Consider the following 19,420-nt stretch of genomic DNA (forward strand, 5'->3'; position numbering starts at 1 on the left):
GGTGGAGATCTCACAGGGGTCATGGAGTGCATTAATTTATCTTATGGGATCTTGCATTTTAGGCAGGAAGAAACACTAATTAGCAACTTTCCTCCCCTCACAAATTTATTTAACCAGTCTGTGCTTACTGTTTAGAGTGGGATGGGAATAACTCAAGGAAATGATGGGGAAGGAGTGATCCTTGCTGATGGGTTTTATTTGCAAGGGAAACGGTACAGAGAGAAAATCAGCCCTTCTTTTAGGGGAAGTGTTGCAAGAGGATCGTTCCAGGTGGGTCCCTTCTCTGCTTCCAGGACTCTGTGGCTTCATGTTCTTCAGTATTTCCACATGCATCTTCATTCTCTGGTTCTACAGTTTCACATTTTTCTTAGCAGGCAACATGCTGCTTTTAATCAGAGGTTTGCAGCACTTGCTGTTTTCTAAGGTGCAGTGTAATAGCTCTTGTTCTCAGGTGATGTTATCCCCAGCATTGTGTCGAACTGTCAAAGCTGTGAAATTGAGGTACCTACTTCAGAGCTCTGCATATGTTGCTAACCCTTGTGCTGCTGTGTTGTGCAGTAGTGAAGGGAGAGAGCTGCATAGGTTGCTGGCTTGTGCATGCTGCATCTGTAGTGCCAGGTATAAAAATCTCCCTGTTCTTTTTCTCCTATTTTATTTTTATACTTATGTTTTCATTTTGTGTCATTTAGAAATCAAAGCAGGAGTGTGCATTTCAGCAGCAAAAGAACTATGCTTACTACGAATCTGCTGCTTTGCTCAAATTAAACATTTATGGGGCCAGAGACTCCTCACTGCTCCATCTCAAGTCTTTCGGCCTCCTACAGTGTGATGATTTTTTTCTTTGCACTTTGACACAGCTCCTGCAAGAAATACAGTGAAATTATCCTCTATTGGCCTCTCTTCCTTCCAGGCCATCTTTCCTTTGTGCATCCAGTTTGTTTTTTCCTTAAACATAGCTTATGGGGAGTAGCTGTCGGTATGAGTAATGCTTAATATTCCCTGTGAGTTGGAAGATTTCATCCCAGTCTGATGGGCAGAGATCTGGTCTGTTATTTGTACCTTATTCTGTTTTCAGTGGTCTATACTAAGGTGGGGTAATTGAGTAGGAGCTTCTTATTCCTCAAACCAGGTTAACACAGTGCTGCAGCATTTTACCTGCTGACGCCATAAGCTGTGTTGACTGGCTTGGTTTCTGTGGAGAGCAGTCAGGTACCTTCAAAGGCCTGGATCTTATCCTCATGCTCTTCTGTGGCCTGAAGCCTGGAGTGAAACCTGGGCAGTGGTTCTGTTTCTTGGGCATGCTGAAAGCGAAGATAACTTTTGCAGAAGAGAGAGTTGTTTCTGAGCCTAGTCAGAGACTTTTACAGGACCTAAGGGATGTTGCAAGTGCTCAGTCTTCCCTGCACGAGCATTGTCTACTTCTTTGGTTTAACTTTTTTAGCTTAAAACAGCGCTGCATGGATGCTAAAAGCCCACGCTCCTAAAATAGATCAAGTAGAACAAGCACTTCACTGATGACTCCTCTTCAGGAGAGGAGAGAGAGAAGGTAACAATGAACAGATGGCAGGTATTAGTCATATCACCTAATATATCTGAAGACCTCAGACTCTATCGGCTCAAAGGTGGTGGAGGAACCTAGAAGGAATGAGTTCTCCTAACAAACCAGACTGGGTATTAGAGTTGCCTCAGATACAGATAGAGGGTACCTGAGAAAATGAGTGGACTTGCAGCCAAATGAGCTAAACCAAGAAGAGTATACTTGCAGAAGCTCAGAAAGCCCTGGCCAGATCCTGAGACTACTTTTACCTGCCCAGTTTGCAAAGCCATTCCCTTGCATGTTTGACATGTCCATCAGAGCATCATTCCTTGGAGCTCCCATGCTTACAATGCAGTTGTCTCTGCAGAAGGCCTAGTACAAAGGTCCAATACCTCAGAAATAAGTGAATTCTTCCAATTTCACTATCAGCTTGAATGGTGTTATTCTAGCTTTTGCTGTAATGAATTCCATCCAGAAGCTGCTTGATCTTTTCACATAGTGTCTAAATTGCCAGTGTGCACCTTGCAGTCTAATTTGGCTGGCTCAGCATCCCCTCTCTTCTCTAGGTCGCTGGTGTCTACACGTTGGCCCTGGCCCAGTTGGCAGTAAGCTCATAGGAGAGCCTCTGAGATGCTACTGCCCGCTGATTTGCTGCGAACACATCGTGTAAATGAAATATAAAATATGTACAGTCGTTTGTACATAAGTGGCTTCCAGCAAACTTGACACTACAGAGCAAGTAGGCCACTGAAGTACCTGCAGAGACATCGTGGGAGAAGTGCATCGTTTCCAGTTGCTTGCTCTGATTGCGTTGTTTGTATAATCATTGGCTTTAAAATCAGTCTGTCCAAAAGGCAGCGTGGCTGTGGACACACTAGAGGGTAGGAAGAGAAGGTGTAAATGTGGGCTCTTTTGACTTCCCTGTGCAGAGATGGGGTCATCAGGAATCACAGCATCAGTCTGATCTCCCCACAGAATGGCTGTATCTTGATTTTTTTTTTTTCCCATTTGTTTTGGGTTTTTTTGTTTTAAAATCTTCAGCAACAGAGGCCGAATGTGCAGTCCCCTCCTTTTTCTCCTCTTTTGTTTCATCTTTTTGGCATTCATTTCTGAAGAGCGCTGCTCTGCTGGAGATACTCTCATCATTTTTCACACTTGTGCTCAGACCTCTGCGGAAGCCAAGCACCCTGTGGGCCTCTGAATTACAAGTACCGTTTTGGTGGCACCTTGCATCTTTGGGCTTCAGCTATTGCCAAACACCTAATGAATGCATGAAGTGAGTAAAGCGCTTCTGCTGTCAACTCTGCTGATACATAAGGGGTTAAACTAAGCTCTGTTTATTAATGTTGATACTTTAAATTGTGCCAGAATGCTTTGAAAATGTGACAGAGGACAGGGCAGCAGGCAGTAAACACCGTTAAATGACAGTACTGTTCAATATTTGCTGTTAATTGAGAGAGGCAGCAGCTGCTGGTATGCAGCTTCAGCCAGGATGAATTAGTAATGAGTCTGTAACTCTGGGTTTTTTTTCTGGTTTAAAGTTGCATCAGCCCTTTATGGATCAGTAGTTTGCTTGGGATAGAAATAAAAAATCATAGCAGGCCCTAAAATGATGATTTTATTTTGTTTTTGTTTTCCTGTGAGTTGTCATGGAGCTGTGGTGTCAGTGATAAATTTGGCAATAGTAATAAAATTGCCTTGTATTTGAGGACTAGACTTAAAGATTTTGGGTTAGCTTTTCCATCCTGTGTGGCCAACAGTGGGAATGTAGCAGACAAAGCAGGCTTCTCCTTTGAAAGAAAGCAGTTTTGTTGCTTTCTCACTGGCTTCCAAAGACCAGTTATGTTCAAGAAATCAGTTGTGATTTCTTTGAACAGGAGTTTAGGTTCAACTTTCTTTGCTGGACTGCACTGCAGGTTATGGTGTATGAAATAGTTCTGGCCTTTGCTGGAGGGACCCGCAGCAGTAGAGGGAACACTAATTCAACATTTTCCTTGTGCTTTCTTTGCACTTTTGCCAGGCAAATGTGTTGAGTTTAACCTTTGAAAACTTGCTGATAAGCTGTTATCACCCAACAGTTAAAATAACAAACCCTCCCACCTTGCTGAGTTGGGATAGGAACTTCCCAAGGCTTCAAGGCCTGGGTATTGTACAGGAACAGCATTAATCCAGGCAGAGCAACCAGGCTGGGGACAAAGTTTATTCTCTGAAGAAATCAGCCCCAGCTGCTAGTTTCATGCTGTTTATGCAACCTTCCCTGTAAGTATTTATTTTGCACAAAACATTTTACTTTGAACTATAGATGTGATTGTGAGAGTGCAAAGCTGTGTTATGGTGGTTAGCAGCATCTTTAACAGATCTTAAGTTGGGCACAGGAAATGAAATTCTAGCTCTGTCGAAAACAATGCTAACAGTCCTATTGATTTCAGTACAGCTCGGCTTTCACCACAAGTAGAAGAATTTCGAAGCAAATAATGTTTTGTTTGTTCAGTTCCTTAAACAAAACCCATCTGCAGGGGTTAGCGTTTGAATCGAAATACTCGGAATTCTGCTGATATTTTGTTAGGATGAGAAATACTAGATTGAAAAAATTCCTTGGGTCCACAACGATTATGTTAAGCAGGAAAAAAATCCAATCAGCAGGTGTGTTTTGTAACCCTGTTTCCAGTTCGTATGATTTCTGTATTACGTATGTTTGGGTTTCATATTTGTTCTGTTCTCATTAACAGTTTTTACCAAGTGGGTAAGTGCATTTATGCATTTTTAAGAGCTTAAATCTGCAATACACCGTGCTGTTTTCTATATTGGCTTATAGATGTATAAAGTCTTTGAGGCTGAATCTGGAAAACAAGTGTTAAAAGCCAACAGAATACTATAAAAAGTGGCGGTAAATAGAAGTGCAGAAAGAGCTAAATTCATCTGGTAGTAGAAGTCCTTTGGGTCCAGAAGCCCCTCTTGTCTAGGGTACCGACAATTCCTACCTTTGCTACCAGTTATCAAATTAAGTTTTACAATCTGTCCTTAGAAGGCTGTATTTTTTTCATGTGAAATTCAATAATTTATTCCAATGGCATTCTGCCAACTTCAGGCATCTAGTGTCTCATGAAAAGAAGGCTTAGGGGAGACCTTATCACCATGTTCCAGTATTTAAAGGGTGGCTGCAAAGAAGATGGAGACTCCCTTTTTACATGGAAAAGACAAAGGGTAATGGGTACAAGTTACTCCAGGTGAGATTCTGATTGGTCACAAGAGGAACATTGTTTCACAATGAGAACAATCAGCCATCGGAATAATCTCCCCAGGGAAGTGATGGATTCCCCAACATTTGACGCTTTCAAGATTCAGCTGGACAGGGTGCTGGGCCATCTTGTCTAGACCCTCCTTTTGCCAACAAAGGTTGGACCTTGAGGTCCTTTCCAACCTGGTATTCTATGATTCTGTTTTTTATGAACAACTCTCCAATTTTATGTGCTGTTTTCTATATATGTGAATTGTGTTTAAAACTATAATGTAATCAAATACAATCTTTCTGGTTTTGTGTGTTTTTGATTCTCTCAAGTCTGTATTATTATTTCATCTGTAGTATCTGCTTAGAATGTTTGTTTTTTTTAAGCAAGGAAATAAACCCTGGTGTGTTTACATCCACTATTCCTATCTTAAAACAGTGGTAAAAATTGTAATTACTAGCTTTGTGGGCTTTTTTTCATCGATTTAATAGAACCACCATGTACTTTTCTTGTAAACAAAGGCAAATATTTACATTTTTAATAGATAAAAAAGTATAAACTCTAAAGTTTGTCTAATAAACCTGCTAAAATGTATGCATATTTACTCTGTTTTTTATCTTAAAGTATCCTCCGTTGGAAGGAATTATTAACTGCTTAATAAACATTGTTCTCAGCAATGTGCTACTTAGGAATTAAACCATATACCTACGTGGTATGTTCCCGATTTCTAGAAGGTGTTTTGCTAGGTGTTTGACATGGTCTGTAACAAGGTCTATACATGTTCATCTGCTTTGGAGTGGTGAAATGTCTGCGCTTTAAGGAATTTGGATGCCACATCTCACTCTTGCTCGTGTTGTGTCCCCATCTCGCTCTTGGGACATGTCCATGTGGCTGCTGCACTGGTGCCAATGAGTTGCTGACTGGGCGCATTTGTAAAACTACTTGGGCACCAGCTCCTACTAGAATAATGCTGGTATTGATGACCAGTTATTTCAACTTGAGGTAATGTACAGCAGAGCTCTGCTGACTTATCTGATTTGGGGATTTTATTTTTCTCTGCAAACTGTTGAGTAAGATGGCAGAAGTCCTCCATGAGGAGCATTGCCACTTGCTTAAATAATGCAGTGTGAAAGCACAGCAAGAGGCTTTGGTGCACTGGTAGAATTACCTTCTGCTGGTGATGGTGGAGGGGTGTAAACAGATGAACAGATTTACTACAGTTGTGTGTCTGTCATTGCCAGTATCAACGTATTGCCTCCAGGAAGGTGATTGACCTGGAAATTATTCTGTAAATGAGTGGTTAATACAGGGCAACAGTGGTTGCAAATTGGTACTTTCTCGTGCAAGAATATTGCTGTATCATCCTCATCCTCCTTTCTGTTGCCCAAATATAGCCTCTGAATGTAGCCTAACCTTGCCTTCACAAGCTTTCTCTTATTTGGAATGTGGAATTACCTTTCCTGGTTTTGTGGCAAATTAGAGAAGCTAAGGAGAGAACTAATAAAGTGCTAAAATGAAATGACAGTGGTGACAAGACTTACAGTGGTGTTGGTGAAAGACAAGCAAATGTGTGCTGAGTTGAGCTATCGGTGCTGGGAATTTTTTTTGCAGAACTTACTTTTGCTACTCCTTAGTCAGCAGTTTTTAAGGCATATTCAATAGAAATTATTCAGCTTGTATAATTGTGAACTGTTTTTCTCAAATACAAGATTTTCATGTTTGTTTCCTGTAACACAGTGTAACTGTTATTCTCTTAAGTTGCATGTATAATTGTAATGACCAATTCACAACTGTACTTTTGCAATTGTTTTTCTGATGTTACCATTGAAAGTGACTGTTTCAGAATACGTGACTGCCAGTAACTAAATGTGCTAAAATATTAATGTCCAGCTAGCAGAAAAAGTTGTCAACAGTGTGGGGCAAATTGCTCTGTGGGGGGCACCCCTAGAAAACAAACAGCTCCTGCTGATAGCCATCGCCATCTCCTATACGAGAGTGCTTGTGGCACCTTCTTTCTCACTAAGGATTGTTGTTATAGATCTCATTATTGTGTTTCCTACATAATTTTTAAAATAATCCTGAAAGTTAATCTTGGGTTAAATCTCAGTATGCAGTTTTGACATGGGAGGGGAATACATGATGCCTACTCATACTTCTGCAAAAAATTAAGAATATGCTGAACTTCCCAAACTTTGGGAGTGGTCTTGAGACCAGCTGAATCGCATGTGGTGCATAACACGAGGCAGATGGTGCCTATGTTTTTGCAAGGCCAGCTAGCTTTCATTGTCTAAAGTCTCTTAATTCTGGCAAGACAGTTGTGCTGGTATTGCTGAATCCCTTCTTCAGTATTGTAGTAGCCTTGTTGTGTCTGTGATGATTAAGGATATAAGGAAAACAATGTTTGCAGGTAGAGCTAATCTCTTTTTAAGACCAGTTAGTTTAGTCTTGGCATTAAAAGCTAGTATCAGTCAGTTCTGTAATTTCAAGGGATTGATTATTTTCAATTTTATGAAGAACTGGGCTAAGTCTTGCAGCCTTTTATGTTTTTGTGGAGTGGGAAGAAGAGGAAGTAGGCTCAGGATTGGAAGTCTCTGTATTTGTTGTTTCTTTGCTTAAATGTTTCTGATAGCAAGAGCAATAATGGTATTGCGTTGTATATATGTAGGAGGACTGTAATAACATATGCTTCTCCTAAAATTTACTTAAAATTAGGAAAACAACTTGGAGTTTAGGTATAAAATGAAGTGTAAAGAGTCATTAATAGATTACCTTGAAGTATGTTATTTTAAAATCTAATCCAATCCTGAATGATGTAATTTTGTAATATAGAAAGCTGTGAGTTCTTTTACTGGAGCTGCTTGCTTAATTTAGATTAAAATTGTACCGTAAAAGGATTATAGAGTATATGCCTATGCTAAGAAAGGATGTACTAAATGTGTTGAGGTCTTTTTCTACTCCCAGCTTCTTTTTGAAAGTGCATACTTAATTTTTGATGTTTTCTGCTGCATTTAAATGTAACATCAGGATGTGCTAATGGGATGTTTGGGATTGCAGGAGCATTTATTTAAATACATTTTTGTTCAATAGGATTCTGAGTTTTTTTGTTCTTCTTTCTAGAGAGAAGAATTCAGTGCTGGACTGTCCTAAACATTACTCATGGTGCAACTTCAGAGAACAGCTTGATTTATCTGACCTGAAGAGGAGGCACATGTGCAGTAAGCCAAGAGGACATGGGCTTTCAGTGCATCTGGAAAAATGATCAGGTATCAGCAGTTGTTGATGTTAAAACCGTAGTAACTAGTCAGAAACTTGAGAAGACATAAAACAATAGCGCAGTCACTCCTGCAATGGTCCTTAAATTTTAGGTATGCTTTCCTTTCAGTGGTAGAAATGAGGTAAGTTTACCTTCTCGTTTTATTGTGTCTGTAGCCATTTCAGTGCTGAACTTGTTCGCTTGCAGTAGCTCAGTTGCAGACACCTAACGGGATCCAGTTCAGATGTGAGTGAACAGGAGGGGACAAGTGCCAAAGGGGTGTTTGCATAGACTGAGTTGAAGTTAATCTTACGAGGTTTAGATTTTTCAAATATAACTTGAACTCTGAAAGCATTTGAATCTATTACTTCAGGTTTATTGATTTGATGAGGGGATAACTTTGATATATTATTTTTCTATTGTTATAAGTACTTTTTCATTGTACTTACTCTGGTGATTGGCTGGAGAATGCAGATGTCCTCACAGGAATCCAGGCTGTTGTAGCTGGAGTAGGGACACCATTAAAGTTCCAGAAAATGCAGAGTCGTGGTTCATTTTGAAATCTGAGCAGGTTATAGGTTCAATAATGTAAGAACTATATGTTTTTAGCTATTTGTTTGTTTTCAAGCAGCTGTTCATCCTTTCTAAAATAATGTCAAATGTCTAAAGCAGTGTCAAACTTTACTATTGGAGGTAACTGCTCTGTATAGGTACTTGGATTAGCTGGCTCACTTGTTGCTGATTCTGTGTCTGATGTCTTTTGCCATAGGTAGCACAGAGCTTGTGCATCTCTGGTGTCCTGCCTCCAGCGCTTCCCTTTGGCAAGTATGAGGCATGATCAAGGACTTGCTTTAGCGAGCTCACAGCCCATTTTGTTTTAGTGAAGGGAGATTCATTAAAAAGTAACTTGGCACTTCTGCGGTAGACAGCATTTGTTTGCTTTGTACTTCTGTTCACAGTTGTGCTGCCTGTCTTTGAGAAGACGGAGCCTGCATCATGGAGGAGGTGACTGCTGTCTGGGAACAGCCGGGTTCAGCTCATGGAGAGAAGCTTTGGGAGACTGGGCAGGGCAGGGGAGGAGGGAGGAGTGAGAGATGCAGTAGGCAGCCAGGAGCCTGCAGCTTGTGCAGGGAGACTAAGGTAACGCTGAGAAGCAGACAGTCCTCAGAGGTGATGAGAAACTTCCCTAGGGACCAGACTGCACTGTGCAGAGTTTGCTGCAATTTGGACATTGAGGGCTAAATGGAAGCCTGGAAACAAGGCATAGCAGGCAGGGAGGGTTGTATGTAAACCCTTCCTATTTCTGGTCTGACTGACCTGGTCTCTCTGAGTTTCCCTTACTGAAAGGGTTCTAGTTCATATTCTAAGAAAACATGGCTTTTTTTCTTCAGGGAGCTCCCCGTGAGGCAAAGGTCTCTGCATGTTTGACAAAGAGCTCTGACTGACAAGGAGTCTAGTCTCAGACAGGTTGATCCTGTTGACTAATTACAATTTAATTTTCTGAGGAGTGGCTAGCCATGTAAGAACACCTTTGGACATGATAGAGAGACCACTTAGGACACAGGGTTAGGAGCTTTAAGATGGCTTTTGGTCTTCAAGTGTACTGTTCTTTCCCTCTGTCCTCAAAGGGAGTCTTTATGGTCTGCTGTCACTTTTGAAATGTGAAGTAAATGGCAGGAGGTTTCTTTCTTTCTGTCTCATATTCTCTAATCTTCTAATACATCTGTGTGAACTTGAGATATTTTTTGTAGTGTATATCACCTTCAATGTTAGCATGATACTTAATGTGTTTTGGATATTGCTATTCCTAAGAATATATTATCTGTTGAATCTGTGTCATATATGCAGTTTTTTAGTTCAACTGTACCTATTTTATGTATTAAAAATTAAATGGTAAAACTTGTATGCTACCAAACGTGCGTATATCTATGTGAAGAATTGAAAAGGAGCAAACTGTATAAAAATTTTGTAATCTTTTGGGAATTAAGTTTAGAATAATTTTTTTTAAATTGTTTGTTTTCTTTATAGATGCTAGCTGAAAAATCACTTATTCTTGTCTCTAACTGTAAACTTATCTGAAGTTTTCTTCAGTTAGTGAACATATACATGCATAGTGCAAGAAAACAGTTGCTTCAGTCAAGGAGACTGAAAATGGTTTTGTTCTATACATTTTCTTTACGTTTGTATGATCTTTGTCATAAGGAGATACTTCATGCAGAAAAAGCTACAGATACGCAGATTTTAGGAGGTGCCTGAGCCACCTCTGAGTGCGATTGGAGGAAGGTGTGAGATGAAGCTACATATTGGGATTCATTTCTTAATATAAAAGCTGTCAATTTTTACCTGTTTTATGAGGAGTGGTGGGTGGTGTAGAGGCAGAGCATCCATATATTTAGTCTTTAGCTGTCTCTTGTTACAAGCTATAATTAAGGGGAAGTATTTTACTGAAGAATTAAATTCTCCCTTGATATGAACCTGGTTTCATCTCAATGAAAGCAATTAGTTGCATGAACTACCCTGTCCTTGCTTCATCAACAATTCATCAGTTGCTTCATCAACATTGCTGCTTCTTATTTATCTTATTTTTTCCAGTTAATAGACAAGGCAGTCTATATTGGAGTGCTATATGTGTAGTAGTGGCTTAAGGATAGAAAGTATGGCTCGTAAGGGGGACTATGACATTTAGTAGATGACATGTAATGGGAGAGCAAGTGAACCAGGCAAGCTTCTAATCATGTAGTCTGACATGTTTTTTTTCCTCCAGTATATTATATCTTTTGTGAAAAGTATACAAGCACTTTCTGTAAACCTTTCCTTACTAATAAGGGGGAAATTGGAGTTTGAGCAGGCTCATATCTCTCTGCTTGAAGGGAAGTGCAGTCACCTTTTTTACTTGCTCTGCTGATGGAGGACTGTAGGTTATAAAACACTCTTGTGAAAGAATTGTCCTGGAAGGTCCCTGGGTTAATGCTTCAGCTGACATGTTTTTGAACATGACTCTCATCCTTTCTCTCTTAGCCATGACTTGCATTTACTAATGTGGTGCTTATTTTCCGTAGATGGGCAAATCTTGTGCAATACAAAGCTGATGGTTTGATTGAGTTGGAGTATTAGGGCATTGGCTAACTTTTTTGTGCCCTTTTGGTGAAGGCTGTTGAATTTTTGGTTGTCCCTTAGGGACAGCTCTATGACTTAATTCAGAAAGCAAGTATTTGGTATGCCATACAGCATCTCCTGAGAGTGTCCTGCTTTGGGGCACCTTCTACATCGTACTGCATTGTTCAACACTGTGCTTGAAAAAAAGGATCAAAATAAGCACTGCTGACAAGTTTAATGCTCTCAATCCAAATATTCTGCACAAAAAATCTGTTAATCATGATTGTAACTATTTAAAGTGTCGTCATAACTCTTCATGAAGTGAGTAATTCTGTGTCGTGATACCTCAGACAAATCAAGAGGACTCTTCTAGGGTCTGCATTTAGCAGTGGGGGAACAGAAGAAGTCTCCTGGAGGAGAGGAAAAAAAAGCAGTAAGTTCTGAAGCAAAAGCTACTGATAACTTCATGGCTGATGCTAGTCTGGGAGGAAGATGCTGAGCAGGTTTTATTTGTTTTAAGAATATTTACATAGGGCTGATCCACTGTTCTTGAAGGAACTTCATCACAGTACTACAGAGAAAATTATTGATACTAAATATAGTGCCTTATTCTGGCAGTCTTTAACTTACTTATAAATGCTTGAATTCTGCTGTCTTAATGGGCTTTCAGCAGTTTTTGTAGGTTTTTTTGGTAGAAATCTGAATAATATTCCTCAGAGAGGTTGTATAACAGTAGCAAGGATGGAAAGATTTAATTCAGCAAGACCTTGTACTGCAAAAGATCAGATTAATTTTTTAGCCTCTGGTCTTGCTGTAAAGCTTTCAATACTGTGATATCTTCATAGGAGAAGAGGCCTGAAAGGTTCTAAAAGATCATCTTGACTCTTTGCATCAAAGCATCATCACTATTGCAGAACAATTCTTGTGAGACAACTTTCTTTTCCTTTACCTCCTAATATAGGAGACAACATGACTTCCTCTTAGGCAGGTGCTTCACTGTGTTTACCATTTAGAAGAGTTCTTCTAATGGCCTGAGTAAATTTTTCTTGTTGCAGTTTGAGTCCATTATTTTTTCTGCTCACCACAGATGTGGAGGATAGGTTTCCTCTTTCTTTGCAGAACCTGCTTCTATATTTAATAGAAATATATCATACCTCAATCTTCTCTTTTTAGTCTGTTCAGGTTGAGCAGCCTCAATGAGTTAGCTCACTCATCCCTCGTAGCTCATCTTATTGTCTGTCTTTTCTTGTAGTTCTGTTGTGGTTTCTCTCTTTCTTGACAAGCCTGACCCAAAAGTGGACTTTACCAAAGGCTTTATCAAAACTGAGTAGATTGGGAATTTGTGCTCCTGTCAATGGACAGAAGTTGCCTTGTTTATGACAACTTGATATTTATAATTTGTGCTCAGTCTATGATCCTCTCTATCCTGAATCCTTATCTACAGAACAGCTGCTCAGCAGTTGTTTCTATATTTGTGCAGGTGATTTTTTCCTCTGAACAAAACTTGACCTTGGGGAATTGTACTGCATTTTTTAATCAATTCTTCAGTTTCATTAATTCCTCCCCCCAATAGCTTCCCATTTATGTGTGCCTTTTTGTGAGAATATGCCTTTCAGTGGAGATAACATAAATTATAGGACTTTTCTTTCCACATGGCACTAATACTGAGGTTTCGTTGTCAGGTCTCTCATTTCTTTTGCAGGCTCCTAACCTGGGAGAGGAAAGGTGACTGTAGCTCAGTTGGCTTTAAAAATGTCCATTATAACTGCTAATTATACATACTTATTTTTACTTCTTTTGCAGTATTTCTCACTGCTGGCAATTCTATTAGAGTTAATTATTGTTATGGAAGACTTCATTTTGGCATGTTCTCTGAGAGAAACATTATTTTGTGACTGTTTCCCTGAACAAATAGATCTGCTTTGCTCACAGGGCCTCTGCTAAGGGTTTCTGCAAATGATTTCTAGAGGAAAAAAACAGCAAATAAACACATTTTTACCTCTTTGGTTGTATTACACTACTCCTGACTATGTGTATTTAGGCTGACTTCCTGTTTGCTTATCCTCTCCTTGATGATTTTACAACCCATTGTCTGATTTCAACCATGTGTTAGAGACGGAGTTTTTAAGATAACAAAATTCCTACAGATTTTGTACAAACAGATGGGCATCTTGGAAAGAGATAAACCTAAGTGCCCTCACATACTCCTGACCAAGGGAAAGGATGTGGCCTGAGTCCATGTCGTTTCACGTGGCAGAGAGTTCCCCCAAGGAGGAAGACCTTAGCAGCTTCCCCAGCTACAAGGGTGGTGGCTGTGCATGTTCTGCTTCACGTGTCTCCTCTGTGCTTCCGCCAGCCGGCCCTGACAACTGTAAATCTGGGAAGACCTGTTGTTCACTTGTTGCATTAACTGCCTTTTTAGCAGCAAGGAAATGGGCTCTAATGTCTCTTATGTAGCAGTGTTTTCTTTCCTGATGGAGTTCCAGAGCTACTTCTTATGTCTGAGGAATTGGGCCATCTTCCTTCAGGAATATAAAAATCTGCAAGTGTAGTCTTTTGAACTTCCCCAGCCTCATTAGTGCATGTTCTTAACATTGTAATGGCATGCCTTTTCCTAAAACTACACAGACCTCTATCATGGTGAGGAGCCTGAAAGACAGGGCTCATCTGGAAAGAGTAGGCTTGCTGGGAAGACCACCCAGAAGCTCCTTAAAGAAGAATCCATACCAGCCTCAGGTTTAAACAATGGAAGACATAATGCATTTTGTCTTTTAGTGCCTTTAGTGTCTTTTTTTTTTTTTAGCTCCTGGAGTGTTGCTAAAGGCAATACAATGTTAAAGGAAGTCATCATATAGCCTTGTGTACTCCTGCCCGTCATATCTTGCAGAGCACACTCAGTCAAAAAAACAACTGGCACCTGTATGGAAGATGGTTTTGCTGTAAGAAGCCTCACTTTGCTAACAGAAGTTGGTAACATTTTCATTTGAAGACTGTACGGTGATGGTACAAGTGTCCATGAGTTTGTTTTAATAGCTTTTGAGTAGACATGACGATACGGGTAGCTTTCTCTCAAGGTATTGCATATCTATGAGTTTGTAGCCATCTCCAGCTCTCTGCTTTAATTTTTAAGCAGACCTAAACGTCTCACCGTGGCTCACTAATGATGCTGTTTTGTGAGCAGAGGCAGCTTTGATGTTTCTGATCTGAGAGGGTCTGAGCCTTGTTCCAGGGATAGCCCTGTTGAATGTGTAGCAGTAACTTGGTCACCAAAATGTACACCCTAACTTCATCCTACCCCGAAGGCAACACCTTAATTGGTGGGGGGGCTCATCTTCTAGCTACAGGCTCTGGGCTGTGGGGGCTCAGCAGCTGCCACAAGAGCAGCCAGGCAGGAATGGGGTCTGAAATCACTGTGGCTGTCCCATTGTAAACAGACTCCGTTACAAAACAGGGCTTGTAATTAGGGTCTCTGACTCAAACTGCAGCTCACCTGTTCTCATGGTGTTGCACATGTCCCACTTTTGGGCTTTTTCTCTTTGAGTGACTTTTTTTATTTTGGCCACACTTCTTGGCTCCTAGCCTCTTGGCTCTGGTCCTGTCAAATTGTAGTCCCCTTCACCTGCCTTTGCAGGAAGGACTTCTCAAAGTCTCAGATCTGGGGAGATTCTGGTTAAAAGCCTCAAGATGAGGTGGTTTAAGTATGATTTTTTTTTTTTTTTAATATTCCCCCCCCCCCCCTTCCTTCCTGTCACCCACCCCACTGCTGAAGATTAGGACAGTCAGAAGAGAAATGTATGCCTACAGGGTTGGAAGAGTGGATCAAAGATTTCACAGATTTTAGAACCTGACAATAAAATGTCCCTCTAGCCATCTTATCTATGCAAATATTTACCTAGGCTTTCTCCTGTTAGACAATCATTTGCTCTTTCACTTCACATATTTGTTCATCCAGGTAGAAAGTTTTCACAGTGGAGTCCCTCTTGTACCTCCGAGTGTGCACTGAGTAGATAACAGCCTTATTGATGTATAATTATGAAATTAGCCTCTGAGTCACTTTCATCTCTTTTCTAATTTTCTGCTTTTGCTAGTAGAATATGCCACAAGAAGTGTTAGGCATTTGCTTTGATTTTCCACGTCCCTGTATGTCTTGTTATTGGCTGCCATCAGAGACGGGACACTAGGATGAATGGGCCTTTGGTCCGATGCAGCAGAGCAATCCTTTCCAATCAAAGGTTGTATTAGGATTTTAGCTGAAGATCGGCATCTAGTTACCAAGGCCTATAAATAGCAAACGTATGCTATTTTTGAATATTGGCATAATATTGTTATTCTCAGTCTTCTGCAATTTTAATAGTTTTCCAATTTATTAAAATTGAAGGTCACAGGATTGGAGAACTTGTTAAATGATTATTTTAGGACTGGGCTTAAATTAGTATGATGTGCCAACTTGAAATGTTATGCCTAGCAGATGCTGTATAACATTCCTATTAGTTACTAATTGGCTTGAAAGTACTTAATTATCTTGTCTTTTTCAAATATGGCGAACAGATATTTTTTAAATACTTCTAGCTTTCCTTTTTGCACCCATTACCACCAGTTTTGCCTACTGTGTCTCTGAACAGTCTAGTTACTTAGTTACTCATATATCCTTTCAGAAATTCTGCTACCTGTAAACTTTTCACCTATGAACTTAATTTTTTTTTTTTAAGATCTTATACCCTTGTTGCACTTTGTACATTTTTTTTTTTTTCTGTTTTCATATTAATACTGAACTAAACTTCCATAGAATCGTGTTTGGGCATCTGATACCTCACAGGGTTTCCTGCTTTTACCAGTGTTTTTGTCTGAATGAGAAGGAAAATAATTTCTCTTTCTAATACTGATCAACTTAGTTACTCACTGCTGATGCATCAAAATGTAATGTCTACTATTAAACTATGTAGCTGGTTGCAGCCATCCTGTTTTCTAATGCTGTTGTTTGGCTACCATCATAATCTTGTAAAAGCCATCAATTTTAGGCCAATGATTGTTTTTTCTTTTTCATAATGAGTTGAGGTAGTTCTCTTGCATTTTAAATTCAGGACCTTTTGTGTTGAAAATTTTAACCTGAGCTGTTGAGACATAGATGAAATTGAGTGTTGGTATGCCAAACCAAGTCACCATGGAGAAGAAAATCTTAAGATGTATGTGCAAGCTCTTTTTCTCTACTGGAGTCTTCCTGGGGTTTTGTTCCCACTTATTTTCCCTGCTGGGTATTTTTTTAAATGTCACTGCAATTAACCCTTGGAAACCTCTGAAAATTATTTTCCATTCTATTTTTATTCTGACTTTTCTCATTCTATAGCAATATTTCTCCTTTTCTTCCACTTCTTGCATGTGGTACTGTGCTCCCCCTTCTAGTTCCTGAATTTGTCCCTTTTTGCTTTAGGGTAAGAGAGTGAATTGCTGTTTTTGTCTCTGTTTTGAAAATGCCAGGGAAATCTGGAAGCTGTTGTTTTTGTACCATGGTGGTGAAGTCAGCTGTAAGGCAGAGTGTCGGGCTCTGAAGGGGATGGGAAGGCAGGGAGTCAGAGCAGGTCTGCTGAACTAAGGAACCTGATTCAACTGGGGTTTGAAATGGTGACACAAAGTGATCCCTTTGAAGAGATGTGTCTCACCATACCTCCACTCCTGCTTCTCCTTGTGTATAGTAACGCTCAACCTGTAGTGGTTGCGTTGTCTGGGTATAAATCTCATTATTTGTGTTTGTGACTTTTAGCTCTTAAAGAATAGGTATTTCTTCAGCAAAAGTTAACCTGCATTTTCTTTGATCTTGAAAGTAGGTAACGAGGAATTTGCATTCATTTTAATTTTCTCTGGCCAGCTTTATAAAGCTCAATTCAAAAACCAAAGTCCAAAATCAAAGCTGAATTTATTGTGGCCACTGTTGAATTGAGAGCATACTAATACATTCCTATCATTGCAACTCTTTAGTGGAGTGATAGTATGCCGTGGTACAACTAAGAGACGAAGATGTGCTGAGAAGTGTAGGTGCAGGAGTCCAGCGACTCCCCAGCAGTGTCTTTTGGCATAATAGAACTGGAGAAGAACAGGCTGTGCTGCCCTGGCTGGCTGTTCCTTGCTCCATGTCAGAAATGCATAAAAAAATAAACTACTGTCTTAATACATGCAAGCACCTACCTATCCGCTCATATAAGTACATTTTTAGGTAAGTATGGTCTCTGTAGGTGTGGCTGTATTAGCCTCCAGGAAGGCTTTTGCATCCTGCCCTTCTCCGCTCTTCCCACAAGCTAGTATCAGCGGTGCTGGCTCACATCATACCAAGTAGCACAAAATCCTTGTTTTCTGAAGCCAGGTCCACATTGTTGTTACATCCAGTCCTGGTTTATTTTGGGATGTTACCCAGTTTCCATAGGGAAAGGTATGGGATTCTCTCAGACATTCTCTTAAGATGTGCTCCACCAGAGTAAGTTTTGGGACATTCTATTTTGGCATAATTGCCTCCTAGTTGCTAGGATAAGGGGTGGTGAAAATATGGAAATTCTGGCTCTTAATAATTTGGAGGCTACAAATTGTTTAGAATGAGTTTGAGAGACCAGAATTCTGGTAAACCCTGAGATGGTGTAATTGCACAACTTACAGCCTAGATTTTCCTTGAAACCTTGACCTTAATTCCTGGTTATGCTCATCCCTCCACGCCTTCTCTCATGTTTCAAAGATACAAAAATAAGCTAAAACTTGTGCTCTTGCCCTGTCCAGATCCAAGTTAATCATAGCCGCTCTTGCGTGTGTTCAGCAGGACATTGCTATCTATTTGGGCGTCCAAAATGACTCCTTGTGCCCTTGCATCTGGTATGCGGAATTAAGTATATTCATTGGCATGGAATTGAAAATGAAATGAAAATGGCTGGTAGGCTGTGATATGTGAATGTTGTGCCCACCGTTCATTACGTAGCCACAAGTGTGAAACCACGCGTGCTCCAGGTTTTGTTTTTGAATGTTTCTGATGTTGTGAGCTTGTCTGCCCGCTGTTGGGAATGTTTGATGAGAGCTGAATGCATGATTTTGTTAGTGCTCCTATTTTTATTTTGTCGGTGCTTTTGCATCATTAATCAAATACAAGCCTCCTATTGTTCTCCCTGCAGCTTCCTCCCAGTACATGCTTATATTTAGTTATTTTAATAATAATACCCAGGGTTTGTAATCCTGAAAGCAGCCAGAGAGACGCTAAACTCCTTTTCTGATTACTAAATACATTTGATTCATATAACAGATGGCTGTTACTTGATATGCTGTTGTTATCCAAGCTGTACGGAGGGGCAGAAACTCGCCAGAGCAATGACTTGAAGGCATTAGAGGATGTCCTCGCCCGGTCCTCTCCGCGGAATGGCAGCAGTGATGCCATTTTACCCAACAGCTTCACTTCACTACGAAGAAATTATTTTCAGTGTCCTCTCCCCCGCCTTGCGCACAGAGTACAGAGGCGCGCAGCCCTCCCAGCTGGCGGGGGAGCCCCGTGTTTCGGGGTGGCTCGGCGGTGGGCTTGGACTGTTCAGTGCCCAGATTTTTGCTGGCAGAAGGCGGCCGGCGGTGCCTGCGTGGATTGGCTGCCCCCCTGCTCCCCTCTCCCTCTCGCGGTGCGCAGCCCCAGCCAGCGCTGCCGAATCTCGAAACAGCCCGATTTACATCCATTCATGAATCCGTGACGTCAGCACGCTTCTGTGCTTCTTTGCAGCAGGCTGCAGGATTGTGTGGGTGGAATTTCCTTTTATTTTGCAACACTTCCTTTTTTTTTTTGCCTTCCATCTTTTTAAAACAAGAAAATGGAGCATCACATAGGAAATCTTAATCCTTGTAAGTATTTAGATGCAAATGTCTTTTTTTGAAGCGTGTGTGTTTGTGTGTGTGTGTGTGTGTGTGTGTGTTTAATGGTCAGTGCTACCCTTTCGCCATTTATTTCAGAAGGACAGATGGATGTTGCATTTGTGATGTGAAAGGGCTGAAAAAATGATGCTGAGAGAAGGGAAGAGGAAATGTGAAACCTTAATTTATCCATCACTGCATATAAATCTGATAGCTGGCCTGTCCTTTTGCTTGTTGGTGTGCTAGACATTTTTCAGTTGCAATTTTGCACGTTATCTTCTTGTGCCCCCCTTTTAAAGGGGAAGGGAATGGCAATGGAGAATGGATATATATGGAATATACAGGGAATGACATAAGAATTACTAGAGGTAGTATAAAGAAGCAGAATTGTATTTTTTGCTTTCTAGGCAATTGTAATTTTTTTTCCCTTGTGGGCTAATCAAA

General features: G+C 40.4%; 1 protein-coding gene across 9 annotated transcripts in view; it reads left to right on the forward strand.

Moving 5' to 3' along the window:
• The window catches only part of MAP3K13 (mitogen-activated protein kinase kinase kinase 13), an 84,035-nt gene that overhangs the window by 24,196 nt on the left and 40,419 nt on the right, over positions 1 to 19,420 (forward strand). For 7 of the 9 annotated variants that reach the window (XM_087739691.1, XM_087739692.1, XM_087739697.1 and 4 more), the window contains one exon: positions 7,882 to 8,027. The gene's annotated coding sequence lies outside the window, so the exon portion shown is untranslated. Of the gene's footprint in view, positions 1 to 7,881; positions 8,028 to 8,786; positions 8,843 to 18,386; positions 18,968 to 19,420 lie in introns of all 9 variants that reach the window. The other 2 variants (XM_087739693.1, XM_087739690.1) reach the window with 2 other exon arrangements.

The sequence above is a fragment of the Nipponia nippon genome, unplaced genomic scaffold (assembly GCF_047370975.1).
Source record: "Nipponia nippon isolate SJK-2023a ecotype South Korea unplaced genomic scaffold, ASM4737097v1 scaffold_7, whole genome shotgun sequence".
Taxonomy (NCBI): domain Eukaryota; kingdom Metazoa; phylum Chordata; class Aves; order Pelecaniformes; family Threskiornithidae; genus Nipponia; species Nipponia nippon.